Source organism: Rhinoderma darwinii (assembly GCF_050947455.1).
Source record: "Rhinoderma darwinii isolate aRhiDar2 chromosome 5 unlocalized genomic scaffold, aRhiDar2.hap1 SUPER_5_unloc_47, whole genome shotgun sequence".
Taxonomy (NCBI): domain Eukaryota; kingdom Metazoa; phylum Chordata; class Amphibia; order Anura; family Rhinodermatidae; genus Rhinoderma; species Rhinoderma darwinii.
Window position 1 is genome coordinate 116,748 of NW_027461806.1, and position 18,770 is coordinate 135,517.

The 18,770-nt window shown below is 47.7% G+C and overlaps 13 non-coding genes across 13 annotated transcripts; all 13 read right to left on the reverse strand.

Moving 5' to 3' along the window:
- Window positions 1-71: 71 nt before the first annotated feature.
- Window positions 72-262, reverse strand: LOC142695539 (U2 spliceosomal RNA). The gene has a single exon (XR_012863645.1). It is a non-coding gene; the product is annotated as a U2 spliceosomal RNA (small nuclear RNA).
- Window positions 263-1,558: 1,296 nt separating this feature from the next.
- LOC142695042 (U2 spliceosomal RNA) lies at window positions 1,559-1,749 on the reverse strand. The gene has a single exon (XR_012863196.1). It is a non-coding gene; the product is annotated as a U2 spliceosomal RNA (small nuclear RNA).
- Window positions 1,750-3,065: 1,316 nt separating this feature from the next.
- On the reverse strand, window positions 3,066-3,256 carry LOC142695044 (U2 spliceosomal RNA). Its single transcript, XR_012863198.1, has one exon. It is a non-coding gene; the product is annotated as a U2 spliceosomal RNA (small nuclear RNA).
- A 1,281-nt stretch (window positions 3,257-4,537) lies between these two features.
- LOC142695024 (U2 spliceosomal RNA) lies at window positions 4,538-4,728 on the reverse strand. Its single transcript, XR_012863180.1, has one exon. It is a non-coding gene; the product is annotated as a U2 spliceosomal RNA (small nuclear RNA).
- Window positions 4,729-6,008: 1,280 nt separating this feature from the next.
- LOC142695045 (U2 spliceosomal RNA) lies at window positions 6,009-6,199 on the reverse strand. Its single transcript, XR_012863199.1, has one exon. It is a non-coding gene; the product is annotated as a U2 spliceosomal RNA (small nuclear RNA).
- Window positions 6,200-7,511: 1,312 nt separating this feature from the next.
- LOC142695046 (U2 spliceosomal RNA) lies at window positions 7,512-7,702 on the reverse strand. The gene has a single exon (XR_012863200.1). It is a non-coding gene; the product is annotated as a U2 spliceosomal RNA (small nuclear RNA).
- A 1,297-nt stretch (window positions 7,703-8,999) lies between these two features.
- On the reverse strand, window positions 9,000-9,190 carry LOC142695146 (U2 spliceosomal RNA). The gene has a single exon (XR_012863291.1). It is a non-coding gene; the product is annotated as a U2 spliceosomal RNA (small nuclear RNA).
- Window positions 9,191-10,498: 1,308 nt separating this feature from the next.
- LOC142695047 (U2 spliceosomal RNA) lies at window positions 10,499-10,689 on the reverse strand. Its single transcript, XR_012863201.1, has one exon. It is a non-coding gene; the product is annotated as a U2 spliceosomal RNA (small nuclear RNA).
- A 1,292-nt stretch (window positions 10,690-11,981) lies between these two features.
- On the reverse strand, window positions 11,982-12,172 carry LOC142695049 (U2 spliceosomal RNA). Its single transcript, XR_012863202.1, has one exon. It is a non-coding gene; the product is annotated as a U2 spliceosomal RNA (small nuclear RNA).
- A 1,316-nt stretch (window positions 12,173-13,488) lies between these two features.
- LOC142695050 (U2 spliceosomal RNA) lies at window positions 13,489-13,679 on the reverse strand. Its single transcript, XR_012863203.1, has one exon. It is a non-coding gene; the product is annotated as a U2 spliceosomal RNA (small nuclear RNA).
- A 1,293-nt stretch (window positions 13,680-14,972) lies between these two features.
- Window positions 14,973-15,163, reverse strand: LOC142695051 (U2 spliceosomal RNA). The gene has a single exon (XR_012863204.1). It is a non-coding gene; the product is annotated as a U2 spliceosomal RNA (small nuclear RNA).
- A 1,292-nt stretch (window positions 15,164-16,455) lies between these two features.
- Window positions 16,456-16,646, reverse strand: LOC142695052 (U2 spliceosomal RNA). Its single transcript, XR_012863205.1, has one exon. It is a non-coding gene; the product is annotated as a U2 spliceosomal RNA (small nuclear RNA).
- Window positions 16,647-17,942: 1,296 nt separating this feature from the next.
- Window positions 17,943-18,133, reverse strand: LOC142695540 (U2 spliceosomal RNA). The gene has a single exon (XR_012863646.1). It is a non-coding gene; the product is annotated as a U2 spliceosomal RNA (small nuclear RNA).
- Between the last annotated feature and the right edge of the window lie 637 nt (window positions 18,134-18,770).

Sequence of the window (18,770 nt, forward strand, 5' to 3'; positions counted from 1 at the left end):
CTTCAGAAAGACAGAAACAATAGCAAAGACAAAAAACACTTTTGGAATCTGCTTTTAGTCAACACATAAGGAAAGGGTGCTCCGGTCCTGGAAATACTGCAATACCAGGTCAATGCGTGGAGTGGACAGAGCAAGCTCTATTTCCATCTCCCTGTTCTAAAAATCCATTTAATATATGGTCCCCAGATAGGGGACGTATCAGATATTAAACTGATAAGAACAGATACTACACTTGATCTTAGCCAAAAGGCCGAGAAGCGATAACCCGAACGGGCCGCGCGTTGCCCGAGCCTGCCCGATACTGCTGTTCAGCCCTTGCAGCGATTCAGCCTACTTCTAGGCAATTCCATGGGGCCCTGCAGGCTCACACACTCACAGCTACACGGGAGGTGAATAAAGGCCGGAGAGGAAGCCAGACAGGATTTGCTTCTTTTGCTTGCACCACAATGCAGTGCTGAAAGAGGAGGAATCTACATAAAAACGCCTTCCTGGCAACGCCCAAATGCCCTGCTGCCATGCAGATAAACACTGGCAGCGGCAGCAAGTGCATGCCCACAGCCACCCCTTGTTCCTTCACACCTTGTATCAGCTGTAATCCAGTCCAGTCCAGTGCTGCCTGCTGAGCAGCACTGACCAACACTGCCTGGGCCCAGGCTTTTATCTCTGAGGCCCCATTATGATGTCAGAAAGCTGGCTCTGGAATCCTGAGGGCTCCACTATGACACGTGCAAAGTTCCGTCTGAACTTTATATAAGACGGTGAGGCTCAGTCAGTCACTCAGTGTTGCCTGAGAGGGCAACACTGCAACAGCCGGCCGCCAGGCTGTCTTTTTTTTGCACAGCTAGTTGCCTCCAGGAGGCCACAAGAGGGAGACAAGGGACTGCAAAATGGAAAATAGGCATCCACCAACTTTACAGACAACTTCTCCTTGCTCCTACAACCTCCATCCTTGCACAGTTTGTTATTCTTCTAGGTAACATAGTAACAAATCCAAATTGCTGCTCTCTTTGTAGGCAAGCAAGGCTTTGTTGCAACTGCAATTCTTACTTCTTCTTGAAATGTAGGGACGACAGTACATTCCATCACATCCATCTAGTGTACACAGGTAGGTCCATTGTGGCGGGCAGGCGAGCGGGCGGGCTGCTTTATTGGCTGTTTGCTGTTCCCCTACTCCACTCCACTATTTGACTGTTGTGCTGCATCAATCAATCAATCAATCAATCAATCAATCAATCAATCAATCAATCAATCAATCAATCAGTGGCTGGCTCAGGTGCAGCTCTTTAACTTACCTAAAAGGGAGGGCGGAGAGAAGACAAGGAAGGTGAATGAGGTGTTCCAATGTGAAATGCCGGAAACACAGAAACACAGATGACACACAACAAGAGGTGGCAATCTATTCATTAATTGCATTTAATCAATGAGCTCATTATCACTCATGCATTGTCCAACAGGTGTTGAAATAATGGGATTAAAAGGGGAGATCCCTTCAGAAAGACAGAAACAATAGCAAAGACAAAAAACACTTTTGGAATCTGCTTTTAGTCAACACATAAGGAAAGGGTGCACCGGTCCTGGAAATACTGCAATACCAGGTCAATGCGTGGAGTGGACAGAGCAAGCTCTATTTCCATCTCCCTGTTCTAAAAATCCATTTAATATATGGTCCCCAGATAGGGGACGTATCAGATATTAAACTGATAAGAACAGATACTACACTTGATCTTAGCCAAAAGGCCGAGAAGCGATAACCCGAACGGGCCGCGCGTTGCCCGAGCCTGCCCGATACTGCTGTTCAGCCCTTGCAGCGATTCAGCCTACTTCTAGGCAATTCCATGGGGCCCTGCAGGCTCACACACTCACAGCTACACGGGAGGTGAATAAAGGCCGGAGAGGAAGCCAGACAGGATTTGCTTCTTTTGCTTGCACCACAATGCAGTGCTGAAAGAGGAGGAATCTACATAAAAACGCCTTCCTGGCAACGCCCAAATGCCCTGCTGCCATGCAGATAAACACTGGCAGCGGCAGCAAGTGCATGCCCACAGCCACCCCTTGTTCCTTCACACCTTGTATCAGCTGTAATCCAGTCCAGTCCAGTGCTGCCTGCTGAGCAGCACTGACCAACACTGCCTGGGCCCAGGCTTTTATCTCTGAGGCCCCATTATGATGTCAGAAAGCTGGCTCTGGAATCCTGAGGGCTCCACTATGACACGTGCAAAGTTCCGTCTGAACTTTATATAAGACGGTGAGGCTCAGTCAGTCACTCAGTGTTGCCTGAGAGGGCAACACTGCAACAGCCGGCCGCCAGGCTGTCTTTTTTTTGCACAGCTAGTTGCCTCCAGGAGGCCACAAGAGGGAGACAAGGGACTGCAAAATGGAAAATAGGCATCCACCAACTTTACAGACAACTTCTCCTTGCTCCTACAACCTCCATCCTTGCACAGTTTGTTATTCTTCTAGGTAACATAGTAACAAATCCAAATTGCTGCTCTCTTTGTAGGCAAGCAAGGCTTTGTTGCAACTGCAATTCTTACTTCTTCTTGAAATGTAGGGACGACAGTACATTCCATCACATCCATCTAGTGTACACAGGTAGGTCCATTGTGGCGGGCAGGCGAGCGGGCGGGCTGCTTTATTGGCTGTTTGCTGTTCCCCTACTCCACTCCACTATTTGACTGTTGTGCTGCATCAATCAATCAATCAATCAATCAATCAATCAATCAATCAATCAATCAATTAATCAATCAATCAATCAATCAATCAATCAGTGGCTGGCTCAGGTGCAGCTCTTTAACTTACCTAAAAGGGAGGGCGGAGAGAAGACAAGGAAGGTGAATGAGGTGTTCCAATGTGAAATGCCGGAAACACAGAAACACAGACGACACACAACAAGAGGTGGCAATCTATTCATTAATTGCATTTAATCAATGAGCTCATTATCACTCATGCATTGTCCAACAGGTGTTGAAATAATGGGATTAAAAGGGGAGATCCCTTCAGAAAGACAGAAACAATAGCAAAGACAAAAAACACTTTTGGAATCTGCTTTTAGTCAACACATAAGGAAAGGGTGCACCGGTCCTGGAAATACTGCAATACCAGGTCAATGCGTGGAGTGGACAGAGCAAGCTCTATTTCCATCTCCCTGTTCTAAAAATCCATTTAATATATGGTCCCCAGATAGGGGACGTATCAGATATTAAACTGATAAGAACAGATACTACACTTGATCTTAGCCAAAAGGCCGAGAAGCGATAACCCGAACGGGCCGCGCGTTGCCCGAGCCTGCCCGATACTGCTGTTCAGCCCTTGCAGCGATTCAGCCTACTTCTAGGCAATTCCATGGGGCCCTGCAGGCTCACACACTCACAGCTACACGGGAGGTGAATAAAGGCCGGAGAGGAAGCCAGACAGGATTTGCTTCTTTTGCTTGCACCACAATGCAGTGCTGAAAGAGGAGGAATCTACATAAAAACGCCTTCCTGGCAACGCCCAAATGCCCTGCTGCCATGCAGATAAACACTGGCAGCGGCAGCAAGTGCATGCCCACAGCCACCCCTTGTTCCTTCACACCTTGTATCAGCTGTAATCCAGTCCAGTCCAGTGCTGCCTGCTGAGCAGCACTGACCAACACTGCCTGGGCCCAGGCTTTTATCTCTGAGGCCCCATTATGATGTCAGAAAGCTGGCTCTGGAATCCTGAGGGCTCCACTATGACACGTGCAAAGTTCCGTCTGAACTTTATATAAGACGGTGAGGCTCAGTCAGTCACTCAGTGTTGCCTGAGAGGGCAACACTGCAACAGCCGGCCGCCAGGCTGTCTTTTTTTTTGCACAGCTAGTTGCCTCCAGGAGGCCACAAGAGGGAGACAAGGGACTGCAAAATGGAAAATAGGCATCCACCAACTTTACAGACAACTTCTCCTTGCTCCTACAACCTCCATCCTTGCACAGTTTGTTATTCTTCTAGGTAACATAGTAACAAATCCAAATTGCTGCTCTCTTTGTAGGCAAGCAAGGCTTTGTTGCAACTGCAATTCTTACTTCTTCTTGAAATGTAGGGACGACAGTACATTCCATCACATCCATCTAGTGTACACAGGTAGGTCCATTGTGGCGGGCAGGCGAGCGGGCGGGCTGCTTTATTGGCTGTTTGCTGTTCCCCTACTCCACTCCACTATTTGACTGTTGTGCTGCATCAATCAATCAATCAATCAATCAATCAATCAATCAATCAATCAGTGGCTGGCTCAGGTGCAGCTCTTTAACTTACCTAAAAGGGAGGGCGGAGAGAAGACAAGGAAGGTGAATGAGGTGTTCCAATGTGAAATGCCGGAAACACAGAAACACAGACGACACACAACAAGAGGTGGCAATCTATTCATTAATTGCATTTAATCAATGAGCTCATTATCACTCATGCATTGTCCAACAGGTGTTGAAATAATGGGATTAAAAGGGGAGATCCCTTCAGAAAGACAGAAACAATAGCAAAGACAAAAAACACTTTTGGAATCTGCTTTTAGTCAACACATAAGGAAAGGGTGCACCGGTCCTGGAAATACTGCAATACCAGGTCAATGCGTGGAGTGGACAGAGCAAGCTCTATTTCCATCTCCCTGTTCTAAAAATCCATTTAATATATGGTCCCCAGATAGGGGACATATCAGATATTAAACTGATAAGAACAGATACTACACTTGATCTTAGCCAAAAGGCCGAGAAGCGATAACCCGAACGGGCCGCGCGTTGCCCGAGCCTGCCCGATACTGCTGTTCAGCCCTTGCAGCGATTCAGCCTACTTCTAGGCAATTCCATGGGGCCCTGCAGGCTCACACACTCACAGCTACACGGGAGGTGAATAAAGGCCGGAGAGGAAGCCAGACAGGATTTGCTTCTTTTGCTTGCACCACAATGCAGTGCTGAAAGAGGAGGAATCTACATAAAAACGCCTTCCTGGCAACGCCCAAATGCCCTGCTGCCATGCAGATAAACACTGGCAGCGGCAGCAAGTGCATGCCCACAGCCACCCCTTGTTCCTTCACACCTTGTATCAGCTGTAATCCAGTCCAGTCCAGTGCTGCCTGCTGAGCAGCACTGACCAACACTGCCTGGGCCCAGGCTTTTATCTCTGAGGCCCCATTATGATGTCAGAAAGCTGGCTCTGGAATCCTGAGGGCTCCACTATGAGACGTGCAAAGTTCCGTCTGAACTTTATATAAGACGGTGAGGCTCAGTCAGTCACTCAGTGTTGCCTGAGAGGGCAACACTGCAACAGCCGGCCGCCAGGCTGTCTTTTTTTTGCACAGCTAGTTGCCTCCAGGAGGCCACAAGAGGGAGACAAGGGACTGCAAAATGGAAAATAGGCATCCACCAACTTTACAGACAACTTCTCCTTGCTCCTACAACCTCCATCCTTGCACAGTTTGTTATTCTTCTAGGTAACATAGTAACAAATCCAAATTGCTGCTCTCTTTGTAGGCAAGCAAGGCTTTGTTGCAACTGCAATTCTTACTTCTTCTTGAAATGTAGGGACGACAGTACATTCCATCACATCCATCTAGTGTACACAGGTAGGTCCATTGTGGCGGGCAGGCGAGCGGGCGGGCTGCTTTATTGGCTGTTTGCTGTTCCCCTACTCCACTCCACTATTTGACTGTTGTGCTGCATCAATCAATCAATCAATCAATCAATCAATCAATCAATCAATCAGTGGCTGGCTCAGGTGCAGCTCTTTAACTTACCTAAAAGGGAGGGCGGAGAGAAGACAAGGAAGGTGAATGAGGTGTTCCAATGTGAAATGCCGGAAACACAGAAACACAGACGACACACAACAAGAGGTGGCAATCTATTCATTAATTGCATTTAATCAATGAGCTCATTATCACTCATGCATTGTCCAACAGGTGTTGAAATAATGGGATTAAAAGGGGAGATCCCTTCAGAAAGACAGAAACAATAGCAAAGACAAAAAACACTTTTGGAATCTGCTTTTAGTCAACACATAAGGAAAGGGTGCACCGGTCCTGGAAATACTGCAATACCAGGTCAATGCGTGGAGTGGACAGAGCAAGCTCTATTTCCATCTCCCTGTTCTAAAAATCCATTTAATATATGGTCCCCAGATAGGGGACGTATCAGATATTAAACTGATAAGAACAGATACTACACTTGATCTTAGCCAAAAGGCCGAGAAGCGATAACCCGAACGGGCCGCGCGTTGCCCGAGCCTGCCCGATACTGCTGTTCAGCCCTTGCAGCGATTCAGCCTACTTCTAGGCAATTCCATGGGGCCCTGCAGGCTCACACACTCACAGCTACACGGGAGGTGAATAAAGGCCGGAGAGGAAGCCAGACAGGATTTGCTTCTTTTGCTTGCACCACAATGCAGTGCTGAAAGAGGAGGAATCTACATAAAAACGCCTTCCTGGCAACGCCCAAATGCCCTGCTGCCATGCAGATAAACACTGGCAGCGGCAGCAAGTGCATGCCCACAGCCACCCCTTGTTCCTTCACACCTTGTATCAGCTGTAATCCAGTCCAGTCCAGTGCTGCCTGCTGAGCAGCACTGACCAACACTGCCTGGGCCCAGGCTTTTATCTCTGAGGCCCCATTATGATGTCAGAAAGCTGGCTCTGGAATCCTGAGGGCTCCACTATGACACGTGCAAAGTTCCGTCTGAACTTTATATAAGACGGTGAGGCTCAGTCAGTCACTCAGTGTTGCCTGAGAGGGCAACACTGCAACAGCCGGCCGCCAGGCTGTCTTTTTTTTGCACAGCTAGTTGCCTCCAGGAGGCCACAAGAGGGAGACAAGGGACTGCAAAATGGAAAATAGGCATCCACCAACTTTACAGACAACTTCTCCTTGCTCCTACAACCTCCATCCTTGCACAGTTTGTTATTCTTCTAGGTAACATAGTAACAAATCCAAATTGCTGCTCTCTTTGTAGGCAAGCAAGGCTTTGTTGCAACTGCAATTCTTACTTCTTCTTGAAATGTAGGGACGACAGTACATTCCATCACATCCATCTAGTGTACACAGGTAGGTCCATTGTGGCGGGCAGGCGAGCGGGCGGGCTGCTTTATTGGCTGTTTGCTGTTCCCCTACTCCACTCCACTATTTGACTGTTGTGCTGCATCAATCAATCAATCAATCAATCAATCAATCAATCAATCAATCAATTAATCAATCAATCAATCAATCAATCAATCAGTGGCTGGCTCAGGTGCAGCTCTTTAACTTACCTAAAAGGGAGGGCGGAGAGAAGACAAGGAAGGTGAATGAGGTGTTCCAATGTGAAATGCCGGAAACACAGAAACACAGACGACACACAACAAGAGGTGGCAATCTATTCATTAATTGCATTTAATCAATGAGCTCATTATCACTCATGCATTGTCCAACAGGTGTTGAAATAATGGGATTAAAAGGGGAGATCCCTTCAGAAAGACAGAAACAATAGCAAAGACAAAAAACACTTTTGGAATCTGCTTTTAGTCAACACATAAGGAAAGGGTGCACCGGTCCTGGAAATACTGCAATACCAGGTCAATGCGTGGAGTGGACAGAGCAAGCTCTATTTCCATCTCCCTGTTCTAAAAATCCATTTAATATATGGTCCCCAGATAGGGGACGTATCAGATATTAAACTGATAAGAACAGATACTACACTTGATCTTAGCCAAAAGGCCGAGAAGCGATAACCCGAACGGGCCGCGCGTTGCCCGAGCCTGCCCGATACTGCTGTTCAGCCCTTGCAGCGATTCAGCCTACTTCTAGGCAATTCCATGGGGCCCTGCAGGCTCACACACTCACAGCTACACGGGAGGTGAATAAAGGCCGGAGAGGAAGCCAGACAGGATTTGCTTCTTTTGCTTGCACCACAATGCAGTGCTGAAAGAGGAGGAATCTACATAAAAACGCCTTCCTGGCAACGCCCAAATGCCCTGCTGCCATGCAGATAAACACTGGCAGCGGCAGCAAGTGCATGCCCACAGCCACCCCTTGTTCCTTCACACCTTGTATCAGCTGTAATCCAGTCCAGTCCAGTGCTGCCTGCTGAGCAGCACTGACCAACACTGCCTGGGCCCAGGCTTTTATCTCTGAGGCCCCATTATGATGTCAGAAAGCTGGCTCTGGAATCCTGAGGGCTCCACTATGACACGTGCAAAGTTCCGTCTGAACTTTATATAAGACGGTGAGGCTCAGTCAGTCACTCAGTGTTGCCTGAGAGGGCAACACTGCAACAGCCGGCCGCCAGGCTGTCTTTTTTTTTGCACAGCTAGTTGCCTCCAGGAGGCCACAAGAGGGAGACAAGGGACTGCAAAATGGAAAATAGGCATCCACCAACTTTACAGACAACTTCTCCTTGCTCCTACAACCTCCATCCTTGCACAGTTTGTTATTCTTCTAGGTAACATAGTAACAAATCCAAATTGCTGCTCTCTTTGTAGGCAAGCAAGGCTTTGTTGCAACTGCAATTCTTACTTCTTCTTGAAATGTAGGGACGACAGTACATTCCATCACATCCATCTAGTGTACACAGGTAGGTCCATTGTGGCGGGCAGGCGAGCGGGCGGGCTGCTTTATTGGCTGTTTGCTGTTCCCCTACTCCACTCCACTATTTGACTGTTGTGCTGCATCAATCAATCAATCAATCAATCAATCAATCAATCAATCAATCAATCAATCAATCAATCAGTGGCTGGCTCAGGTGCAGCTCTTTAACTTACCTAAAAGGGAGGGCGGAGAGAAGACAAGGAAGGTGAATGAGGTGTTCCAATGTGAAATGCCGGAAACACAGAAACACAGACGACACACAACAAGAGGTGGCAATCTATTCATTAATTGCATTTAATCAATGAGCTCATTATCACTCATGCATTGTCCAACAGGTGTTGAAATAATGGGATTAAAAGGGGAGATCCCTTCAGAAAGACAGAAACAATAGCAAAGACAAAAAACACTTTTGGAATCTGCTTTTAGTCAACACATAAGGAAAGGGTGCACCGGTCCTGGAAATACTGCAATACCAGGTCAATGCGTGGAGTGGACAGAGCAAGCTCTATTTCCATCTCCCTGTTCTAAAAATCCATTTAATATATGGTCCCCAGATAGGGGACATATCAGATATTAAACTGATAAGAACAGATACTACACTTGATCTTAGCCAAAAGGCCGAGAAGCGATAACCCGAACGGGCCGCGCGTTGCCCGAGCCTGCCCGATACTGCTGTTCAGCCCTTGCAGCGATTCAGCCTACTTCTAGGCAATTCCATGGGGCCCTGCAGGCTCACACACTCACAGCTACACGGGAGGTGAATAAAGGCCGGAGAGGAAGCCAGACAGGATTTGCTTCTTTTGCTTGCACCACAATGCAGTGCTGAAAGAGGAGGAATCTACATAAAAACGCCTTCCTGGCAACGCCCAAATGCCCTGCTGCCATGCAGATAAACACTGGCAGCGGCAGCAAGTGCATGCCCACAGCCACCCCTTGTTCCTTCACACCTTGTATCAGCTGTAATCCAGTCCAGTCCAGTGCTGCCTGCTGAGCAGCACTGACCAACACTGCCTGGGCCCAGGCTTTTATCTCTGAGGCCCCATTATGATGTCAGAAAGCTGGCTCTGGAATCCTGAGGGCTCCACTATGAGACGTGCAAAGTTCCGTCTGAACTTTATATAAGACGGTGAGGCTCAGTCAGTCACTCAGTGTTGCCTGAGAGGGCAACACTGCAACAGCCGGCCGCCAGGCTGTCTTTTTTTTGCACAGCTAGTTGCCTCCAGGAGGCCACAAGAGGGAGACAAGGGACTGCAAAATGGAAAATAGGCATCCACCAACTTTACAGACAACTTCTCCTTGCTCCTACAACCTCCATCCTTGCACAGTTTGTTATTCTTCTAGGTAACATAGTAACAAATCCAAATTGCTGCTCTCTTTGTAGGCAAGCAAGGCTTTGTTGCAACTGCAATTCTTACTTCTTCTTGAAATGTAGGGACGACAGTACATTCCATCACATCCATCTAGTGTACACAGGTAGGTCCATTGTGGCGGGCAGGCGAGCGGGCGGGCTGCTTTATTGGCTGTTTGCTGTTCCCCTACTCCACTCCACTATTTGACTGTTGTGCTGCATCAATCAATCAATCAATCAATCAATCAATCAATCAATCAATCAATCAATCAATCAATCAATCAATCAATCAGTGGCTGGCTCAGGTGCAGCTCTTTAACTTACCTAAAAGGGAGGGCGGAGAGAAGACAAGGAAGGTGAATGAGGTGTTCCAATGTGAAATGCCGGAAACACAGAAACACAGACGACACACAACAAGAGGTGGCAATCTATTCATTAATTGCATTTAATCAATGAGCTCATTATCACTCATGCATTGTCCAACAGGTGTTGAAATAATGGGATTAAAAGGGGAGATCCCTTCAGAAAGACAGAAACAATAGCAAAGACAAAAAACACTTTTGGAATCTGCTTTTAGTCAACACATAAGGAAAGGGTGCACCGGTCCTGGAAATACTGCAATACCAGGTCAATGCGTGGAGTGGACAGAGCAAGCTCTATTTCCATCTCCCTGTTCTAAAAATCCATTTAATATATGGTCCCCAGATAGGGGACGTATCAGATATTAAACTGATAAGAACAGATACTACACTTGATCTTAGCCAAAAGGCCGAGAAGCGATAACCCGAACGGGCCGCGCGTTGCCCGAGCCTGCCCGATACTGCTGTTCAGCCCTTGCAGCGATTCAGCCTACTTCTAGGCAATTCCATGGGGCCCTGCAGGCTCACACACTCACAGCTACACGGGAGGTGAATAAAGGCCGGAGAGGAAGCCAGACAGGATTTGCTTCTTTTGCTTGCACCACAATGCAGTGCTGAAAGAGGAGGAATCTACATAAAAACGCCTTCCTGGCAACGCCCAAATGCCCTGCTGCCATGCAGATAAACACTGGCAGCGGCAGCAAGTGCATGCCCACAGCCACCCCTTGTTCCTTCACACCTTGTATCAGCTGTAATCCAGTCCAGTCCAGTGCTGCCTGCTGAGCAGCACTGACCAACACTGCCTGGGCCCAGGCTTTTATCTCTGAGGCCCCATTATGATGTCAGAAAGCTGGCTCTGGAATCCTGAGGGCTCCACTATGACACGTGCAAAGTTCCGTCTGAACTTTATATAAGACGGTGAGGCTCAGTCAGTCACTCAGTGTTGCCTGAGAGGGCAACACTGCAACAGCCGGCCGCCAGGCTGTCTTTTTTTTGCACAGCTAGTTGCCTCCAGGAGGCCACAAGAGGGAGACAAGGGACTGCAAAATGGAAAATAGGCATCCACCAACTTTACAGACAACTTCTCCTTGCTCCTACAACCTCCATCCTTGCACAGTTTGTTATTCTTCTAGGTAACATAGTAACAAATCCAAATTGCTGCTCTCTTTGTAGGCAAGCAAGGCTTTGTTGCAACTGCAATTCTTACTTCTTCTTGAAATGTAGGGACGACAGTACATTCCATCACATCCATCTAGTGTACACAGGTAGGTCCATTGTGGCGGGCAGGCGAGCGGGCGGGCTGCTTTATTGGCTGTTTGCTGTTCCCCTACTCCACTCCACTATTTGACTGTTGTGCTGCATCAATCAATCAATCAATCAATCAATCAATCAATCAATCAATCAATCAATCAATCAGTGGCTGGCTCAGGTGCAGCTCTTTAACTTACCTAAAAGGGAGGGCGGAGAGAAGACAAGGAAGGTGAATGAGGTGTTCCAATGTGAAATGCCGGAAACACAGAAACACAGACGACACACAACAAGAGGTGGCAATCTATTCATTAATTGCATTTAATCAATGAGCTCATTATCACTCATGCATTGTCCAACAGGTGTTGAAATAATGGGATTAAAAGGGGAGATCCCTTCAGAAAGACAGAAACAATAGCAAAGACAAAAAACACTTTTGGAATCTGCTTTTAGTCAACACATAAGGAAAGGGTGCACCGGTCCTGGAAATACTGCAATACCAGGTCAATGCGTGGAGTGGACAGAGCAAGCTCTATTTCCATCTCCCTGTTCTAAAAATCCATTTAATATATGGTCCCCAGATAGGGGACGTATCAGATATTAAACTGATAAGAACAGATACTACACTTGATCTTAGCCAAAAGGCCGAGAAGCGATAACCCGAACGGGCCGCGCGTTGCCCGAGCCTGCCCGATACTGCTGTTCAGCCCTTGCAGCGATTCAGCCTACTTCTAGGCAATTCCATGGGGCCCTGCAGGCTCACACACTCACAGCTACACGGGAGGTGAATAAAGGCCGGAGAGGAAGCCAGACAGGATTTGCTTCTTTTGCTTGCACCACAATGCAGTGCTGAAAGAGGAGGAATCTACATAAAAACGCCTTCCTGGCAACGCCCAAATGCCCTGCTGCCATGCAGATAAACACTGGCAGCGGCAGCAAGTGCATGCCCACAGCCACCCCTTGTTCCTTCACACCTTGTATCAGCTGTAATCCAGTCCAGTCCAGTGCTGCCTGCTGAGCAGCACTGACCAACACTGCCTGGGCCCAGGCTTTTATCTCTGAGGCCCCATTATGATGTCAGAAAGCTGGCTCTGGAATCCTGAGGGCTCCACTATGACACATGCAAAGTTCCGTCTGAACTTTATATAAGACGGTGAGGCTCAGTCAGTCACTCAGTGTTGCCTGAGAGGGCAACACTGCAACAGCCGGCCGCCAGGCTGTCTTTTTTTTGCACAGCTAGTTGCCTCCAGGAGGCCACAAGAGGGAGACAAGGGACTGCAAAATGGAAAATAGGCATCCACCAACTTTACAGACAACTTCTCCTTGCTCCTACAACCTCCATCCTTGCACAGTTTGTTATTCTTCTAGGTAACATAGTAACAAATCCAAATTGCTGCTCTCTTTGTAGGCAAGCAAGGCTTTGTTGCAACTGCAATTCTTACTTCTTCTTGAAATGTAGGGACGACAGTACATTCCATCACATCCATCTAGTGTACACAGGTAGGTCCATTGTGGCGGGCAGGCGAGCGGGCGGGCTGCTTTATTGGCTGTTTGCTGTTCCCCTACTCCACTCCACTATTTGACTGTTGTGCTGCATCAATCAATCAATCAATCAATCAATCAATCAATCAATCAATCAATCAATTAATCAATCAATCAATCAATCAATCAATCAGTGGCTGGCTCAGGTGCAGCTCTTTAACTTACCTAAAAGGGAGGGCGGAGAGAAGACAAGGAAGGTGAATGAGGTGTTCCAATGTGAAATGCCGGAAACACAGAAACACAGACGACACACAACAAGAGGTGGCAATCTATTCATTAATTGCATTTAATCAATGAGCTCATTATCACTCATGCATTGTCCAACAGGTGTTGAAATAATGGGATTAAAAGGGGAGATCCCTTCAGAAAGACAGAAACAATAGCAAAGACAAAAAACACTTTTGGAATCTGCTTTTAGTCAACACATAAGGAAAGGGTGCACCGGTCCTGGAAATACTGCAATACCAGGTCAATGCGTGGAGTGGACAGAGCAAGCTCTATTTCCATCTCCCTGTTCTAAAAATCCATTTAATATATGGTCCCCAGATAGGGGACGTATCAGATATTAAACTGATAAGAACAGATACTACACTTGATCTTAGCCAAAAGGCCGAGAAGCGATAACCCGAACGGGCCGCGCGTTGCCCGAGCCTGCCCGATACTGCTGTTCAGCCCTTGCAGCGATTCAGCCTACTTCTAGGCAATTCCATGGGGCCCTGCAGGCTCACACACTCACAGCTACACGGGAGGTGAATAAAGGCCGGAGAGGAAGCCAGACAGGATTTGCTTCTTTTGCTTGCACCACAATGCAGTGCTGAAAGAGGAGGAATCTACATAAAAACGCCTTCCTGGCAACGCCCAAATGCCCTGCTGCCATGCAGATAAACACTGGCAGCGGCAGCAAGTGCATGCCCACAGCCACCCCTTGTTCCTTCACACCTTGTATCAGCTGTAATCCAGTCCATGCCAGTGCTGCCTGCTGAGCAGCACTGACCAACACTGCCTGGGCCCAGGCTTTTATCTCTGAGGCCCCATTATGATGTCAGAAAGCTGGCTCTGGAATCCTGAGGGCTCCACTATGACACGTGCAAAGTTCCGTCTGAACTTTATATAAGACGGTGAGGCTCAGTCAGTCACTCAGTGTTGCCTGAGAGGGCAACACTGCAACAGCCGGCCGCCAGGCTGTCTTTTTTTTTGCACAGCTAGTTGCCTCCAGGAGGCCACAAGAGGGAGACAAGGGACTGCAAAATGGAAAATAGGCATCCACCAACTTTACAGACAACTTCTCCTTGCTCCTACAACCTCCATCCTTGCACAGTTTGTTATTCTTCTAGGTAACATAGTAACAAATCCAAATTGCTGCTCTCTTTGTAGGCAAGCAAGGCTTTGTTGCAACTGCAATTCTTACTTCTTCTTGAAATGTAGGGACGACAGTACATTCCATCACATCCATCTAGTGTACACAGGTAGGTCCATTGTGGCGGGCAGGCGAGCGGGCGGGCTGCTTTATTGGCTGTTTGCTGTTCCCCTACTCCACTCCACTATTTGACTGTTGTGCTGCATCAATCAATCAATCAATCAATCAATCAATCAATCAATCAATCAATCAATCAATCAGTGGCTGGCTCAGGTGCAGCTCTTTAACTTACCTAAAAGGGAGGGCGGAGAGAAGACAAGGAAGGTGAATGAGGTGTTCCAATGTGAAATGCCGGAAACACAGAAACACAGACGACACACAACAAGAGGTGGCAATCTATTCATTAATTGCATTTAATCAATGAGCTCATTATCACTCATGCATTGTCCAACAGGTGTTGAAATAATGGGATTAAAAGGGGAGATCCCTTCAGAAAGACAGAAACAATAGCAAAGACAAAAAACACTTTTGGAATCTGCTTTTAGTCAACACATAAGGAAAGGGTGCACCGGTCCTGGAAATACTGCAATACCAGGTCAATGCGTGGAGTGGACAGAGCAAGCTCTATTTCCATCTCCCTGTTCTAAAAATCCATTTAATATATGGTCCCCAGATAGGGGACGTATCAGATATTAAACTGATAAGAACAGATACTACACTTGATCTTAGCCAAAAGGCCGAGAAGCGATAACCCGAACGGGCCGCGCGTTGCCCGAGCCTGCCCGATACTGCTGTTCAGCCCTTGCAGCGATTCAGCCTACTTCTAGGCAATTCCATGGGGCCCTGCAGGCTCACACACTCACAGCTACACGGGAGGTGAATAAAGGCCGGAGAGGAAGCCAGACAGGATTTGCTTCTTTTGCTTGCACCACAATGCAGTGCTGAAAGAGGAGGAATCTACATAAAAACGCCTTCCTGGCAACGCCCAAATGCCCTGCTGCCATGCAGATAAACACTGGCAGCGGCAGCAAGTGCATGCCCACAGCCACCCCTTGTTCCTTCACACCTTGTATCAGCTGTAATCCAGTCCAGTCCAGTGCTGCCTGCTGAGCAGCACTGACCAACACTGCCTGGGCCCAGGCTTTTATCTCTGAGGCCCCATTATGATGTCAGAAAGCTGGCTCTGGAATCCTGAGGGCTCCACTATGACACGTGCAAAGTTCCGTCTGAACTTTATATAAGACGGTGAGGCTCAGTCAGTCACTCAGTGTTGCCTGAGAGGGCAACACTGCAACAGCCGGCCGCCAGGCTGTCTTTTTTTTGCACAGCTAGTTGCCTCCAGGAGGCCACAAGTGGGAGACAAGGGACTGCAAAATGGAAAATAGGCATCCACCAACTTTACAGACAACTTCTCCTTGCTCCTACAACCTCCATCCTTGCACAGTTTGTTATTCTTCTAGGTAACATAGTAACAAATCCAAATTGCTGCTCTCTTTGTAGGCAAGCAAGGCTTTGTTGCAACTGCAATTCTTACTTCTTCTTGAAATGTAGGGACGACAGTACATTCCATCACATCCATCTAGTGTACACAGGTAGGTCCATTGTGGCGGGCAGGCGAGCGGGCGGGCTGCTTTATTGGCTGTTTGCTGTTCCCCTACTCCACTCCACTATTTGACTGTTGTGCTGCATCAATCAATCAATCAATCAATCAATCAATCAATCAATCAATCAATCAATCAATCAGTGGCTGGCTCAGGTGCAGCTCTTTAACTTACCTAAAAGGGAGGGCGGAGAGAAGACAAGGAAGGTGAATGAGGTGTTCCAATGTGAAATGCCGGAAACACAGAAACACAGACGACACACAACAAGAGGTGGCAATCTATTCATTAATTGCATTTAATCAATGAGCTCATTATCACTCATGCATTGTCCAACAGGTGTTGAAATAATGGGATTAAAAGGGGAGATCCCTTCAGAAAGACAGAAACAATAGCAAAGACAAAAAACACTTTTGGAATCTGCTTTTAGTCAACACATAAGGAAAGGGTGCACCGGTCCTGGAAATACTGCAATACCAGGTCAATGCGTGGAGTGGACAGAGCAAGCTCTATTTCCATCTCCCTGTTCTAAAAATCCATTTAATATATGGTCCCCAGATAGGGGACGTATCAGATATTAAACTGATAAGAACAGATACTACACTTGATCTTAGCCAAAAGGCCGAGAAGCGATAACCCGAACGGGCCGCGCGTTGCCCGAGCCTGCCCGATACTGCTGTTCAGCCCTTGCAGCGATTCAGCCTACTTCTAGGCAATTCCATGGGGCCCTGCAGGCTCACACACTCACAGCTACACGGGAGGTGAATAAAGGCCGGAGAGGAAGCCAGACAGGATTTGCTTCTTTTGCTTGCACCACAATGCAGTGCTGAAAGAGGAGGAATCTACATAAAAACGCCTTCCTGGCAACGCCCAAATGCCCTGCTGCCATGCAGATAAACACTGGCAGCGGCAGCAAGTGCATGCCCACAGCCACCCCTTGTTCCTTCACACCTTGTATCAGCTGTAATCCAGTCCAGTCCAGTGCTGCCTGCTGAGCAGCACTGACCAACACTGCCTGGGCCCAGGCTTTTATCTCTGAGGCCCCATTATGATGTCAGAAAGCTGGCTCTGGAATCCTGAGGGCTCCACTATGACACGTGCAAAGTTCCGTCTGAACTTTATATAAGACGGTGAGGCTCAGTCAGTCACTCAGTGTTGCCTGAGAGGGCAACACTGCAACAGCCGGCCGCCAGGCAGTCTTTTTTTTGCACAGCTAGTTGCCTCCAGGAGGCCACAAGAGGGAGACAAGGGACTGCAAAATGGAAAATAGGCATCCACCAACTTTACAGACAACTTCTCCTTGCTCCTACAACCTCCATCCTTGCACAGTTTGTTATTCTTCTAGGTAACATAGTAACAAATCCAAATTGCTGCTCTCTTTGTAGGCAAGCAAGGCTTTGTTGCAACTGCAATTCTTACTTCTTCTTGAAATGTAGGGACGACAGTACATTCCATCACATCCATCTAGTGTACACAGGTAGGTCCATTGTGGCGGGCAGGCGAGCGGGCGGGCTGCTTTATTGGCTGTTTGCTGTTCCCCTACTCCACTCCACTATTTGACTGTTGTGCTGCATCAATCAATCAATCAATCAATCAATCAATCAATCAATCAATCAATCAATCAATCAATCAGTGGCTGGCTCAGGTGCAGCTCTTTAACTTACCTAAAAGGGAGGGCGGAGAGAAGACAAGGAAGGTGAATGAGGTGTTCCAATGTGAAATGCCGGAAACACAGAAACACAGACGACACACAACAAGAGGTGGCAATCTATTCATTAATTGCATTTAATCAATGAGCTCATTATCACTCATGCATTGTCCAACAGGTGTTGAAATAATGGGATTAAAAGGGGAGATCCCTTCAGAAAGACAGAAACAATAGCAAAGACAAAAAACACTTTTGGAATCTGCTTTTAGTCAACACATAAGGAAAGGGTGCTCCGGTCCTGGAAATACTGCAATACCAGGTCAATGCGTGGAGTGGACAGAGCAAGCTCTATTTCCATCTCCCTGTTCTAAAAATCCATTTAATATATGGTCCCCAGATAGGGGACGTATCAGATATTAAACTGATAAGAACAGATACTACACTTGATCTTAGCCAAAAGGCCGAGAAGCGATAACCCGAACGGGCCGCGCGTTGCCCGAGCCTGCCCGATACTGCTGTTCAGCCCTTGCAGCGATTCAGCCTACTTCTAGGCAATTCCATGGGGCCCTGCAGGCTCACACACTCACAGCTACACGGGAGGTGAATAAAGGCCGGAGAGGAAGCCAGACAGGATTTGCTTCTTTTGCTTGCACCACAATGCAGTGCTGAAAGAGGAGGAATCTACATAAAAACGCCTTCCTGGCAACGCCCAAATGCCCTGCTGCCATGCAGATAAACACTGGCAGCGGCAGCAAGTGCATGCCCACAGCCACCCCTTGTTCCTTCACACCTTGTATCAGCTGTAATCCAGTCCAGTCCAGTGCTGCCTGCTGAGCAGCACTGACCAACACTGCCTGGGCCCAGGCTTTTATCTCTGAGGCCCCATTATGATGTCAGAAAGCTGGCTCTGGAATCCTGAGGGCTCCACTATGACACGTGCAAAGTTCCGTCTGAACTTTATATAAGACGGTGAGGCTCAGTCAGTCACTCAGTGTTGCCTGAGAGGGCAACACTGCAACAGCCGGCCGCCAGGCTGTCTTTTTTTTGCACAGCTAGTTGCCTCCAGGAGGCCACAAGAGGGAGACAAGGGACTGCAAAATGGAAAATAGG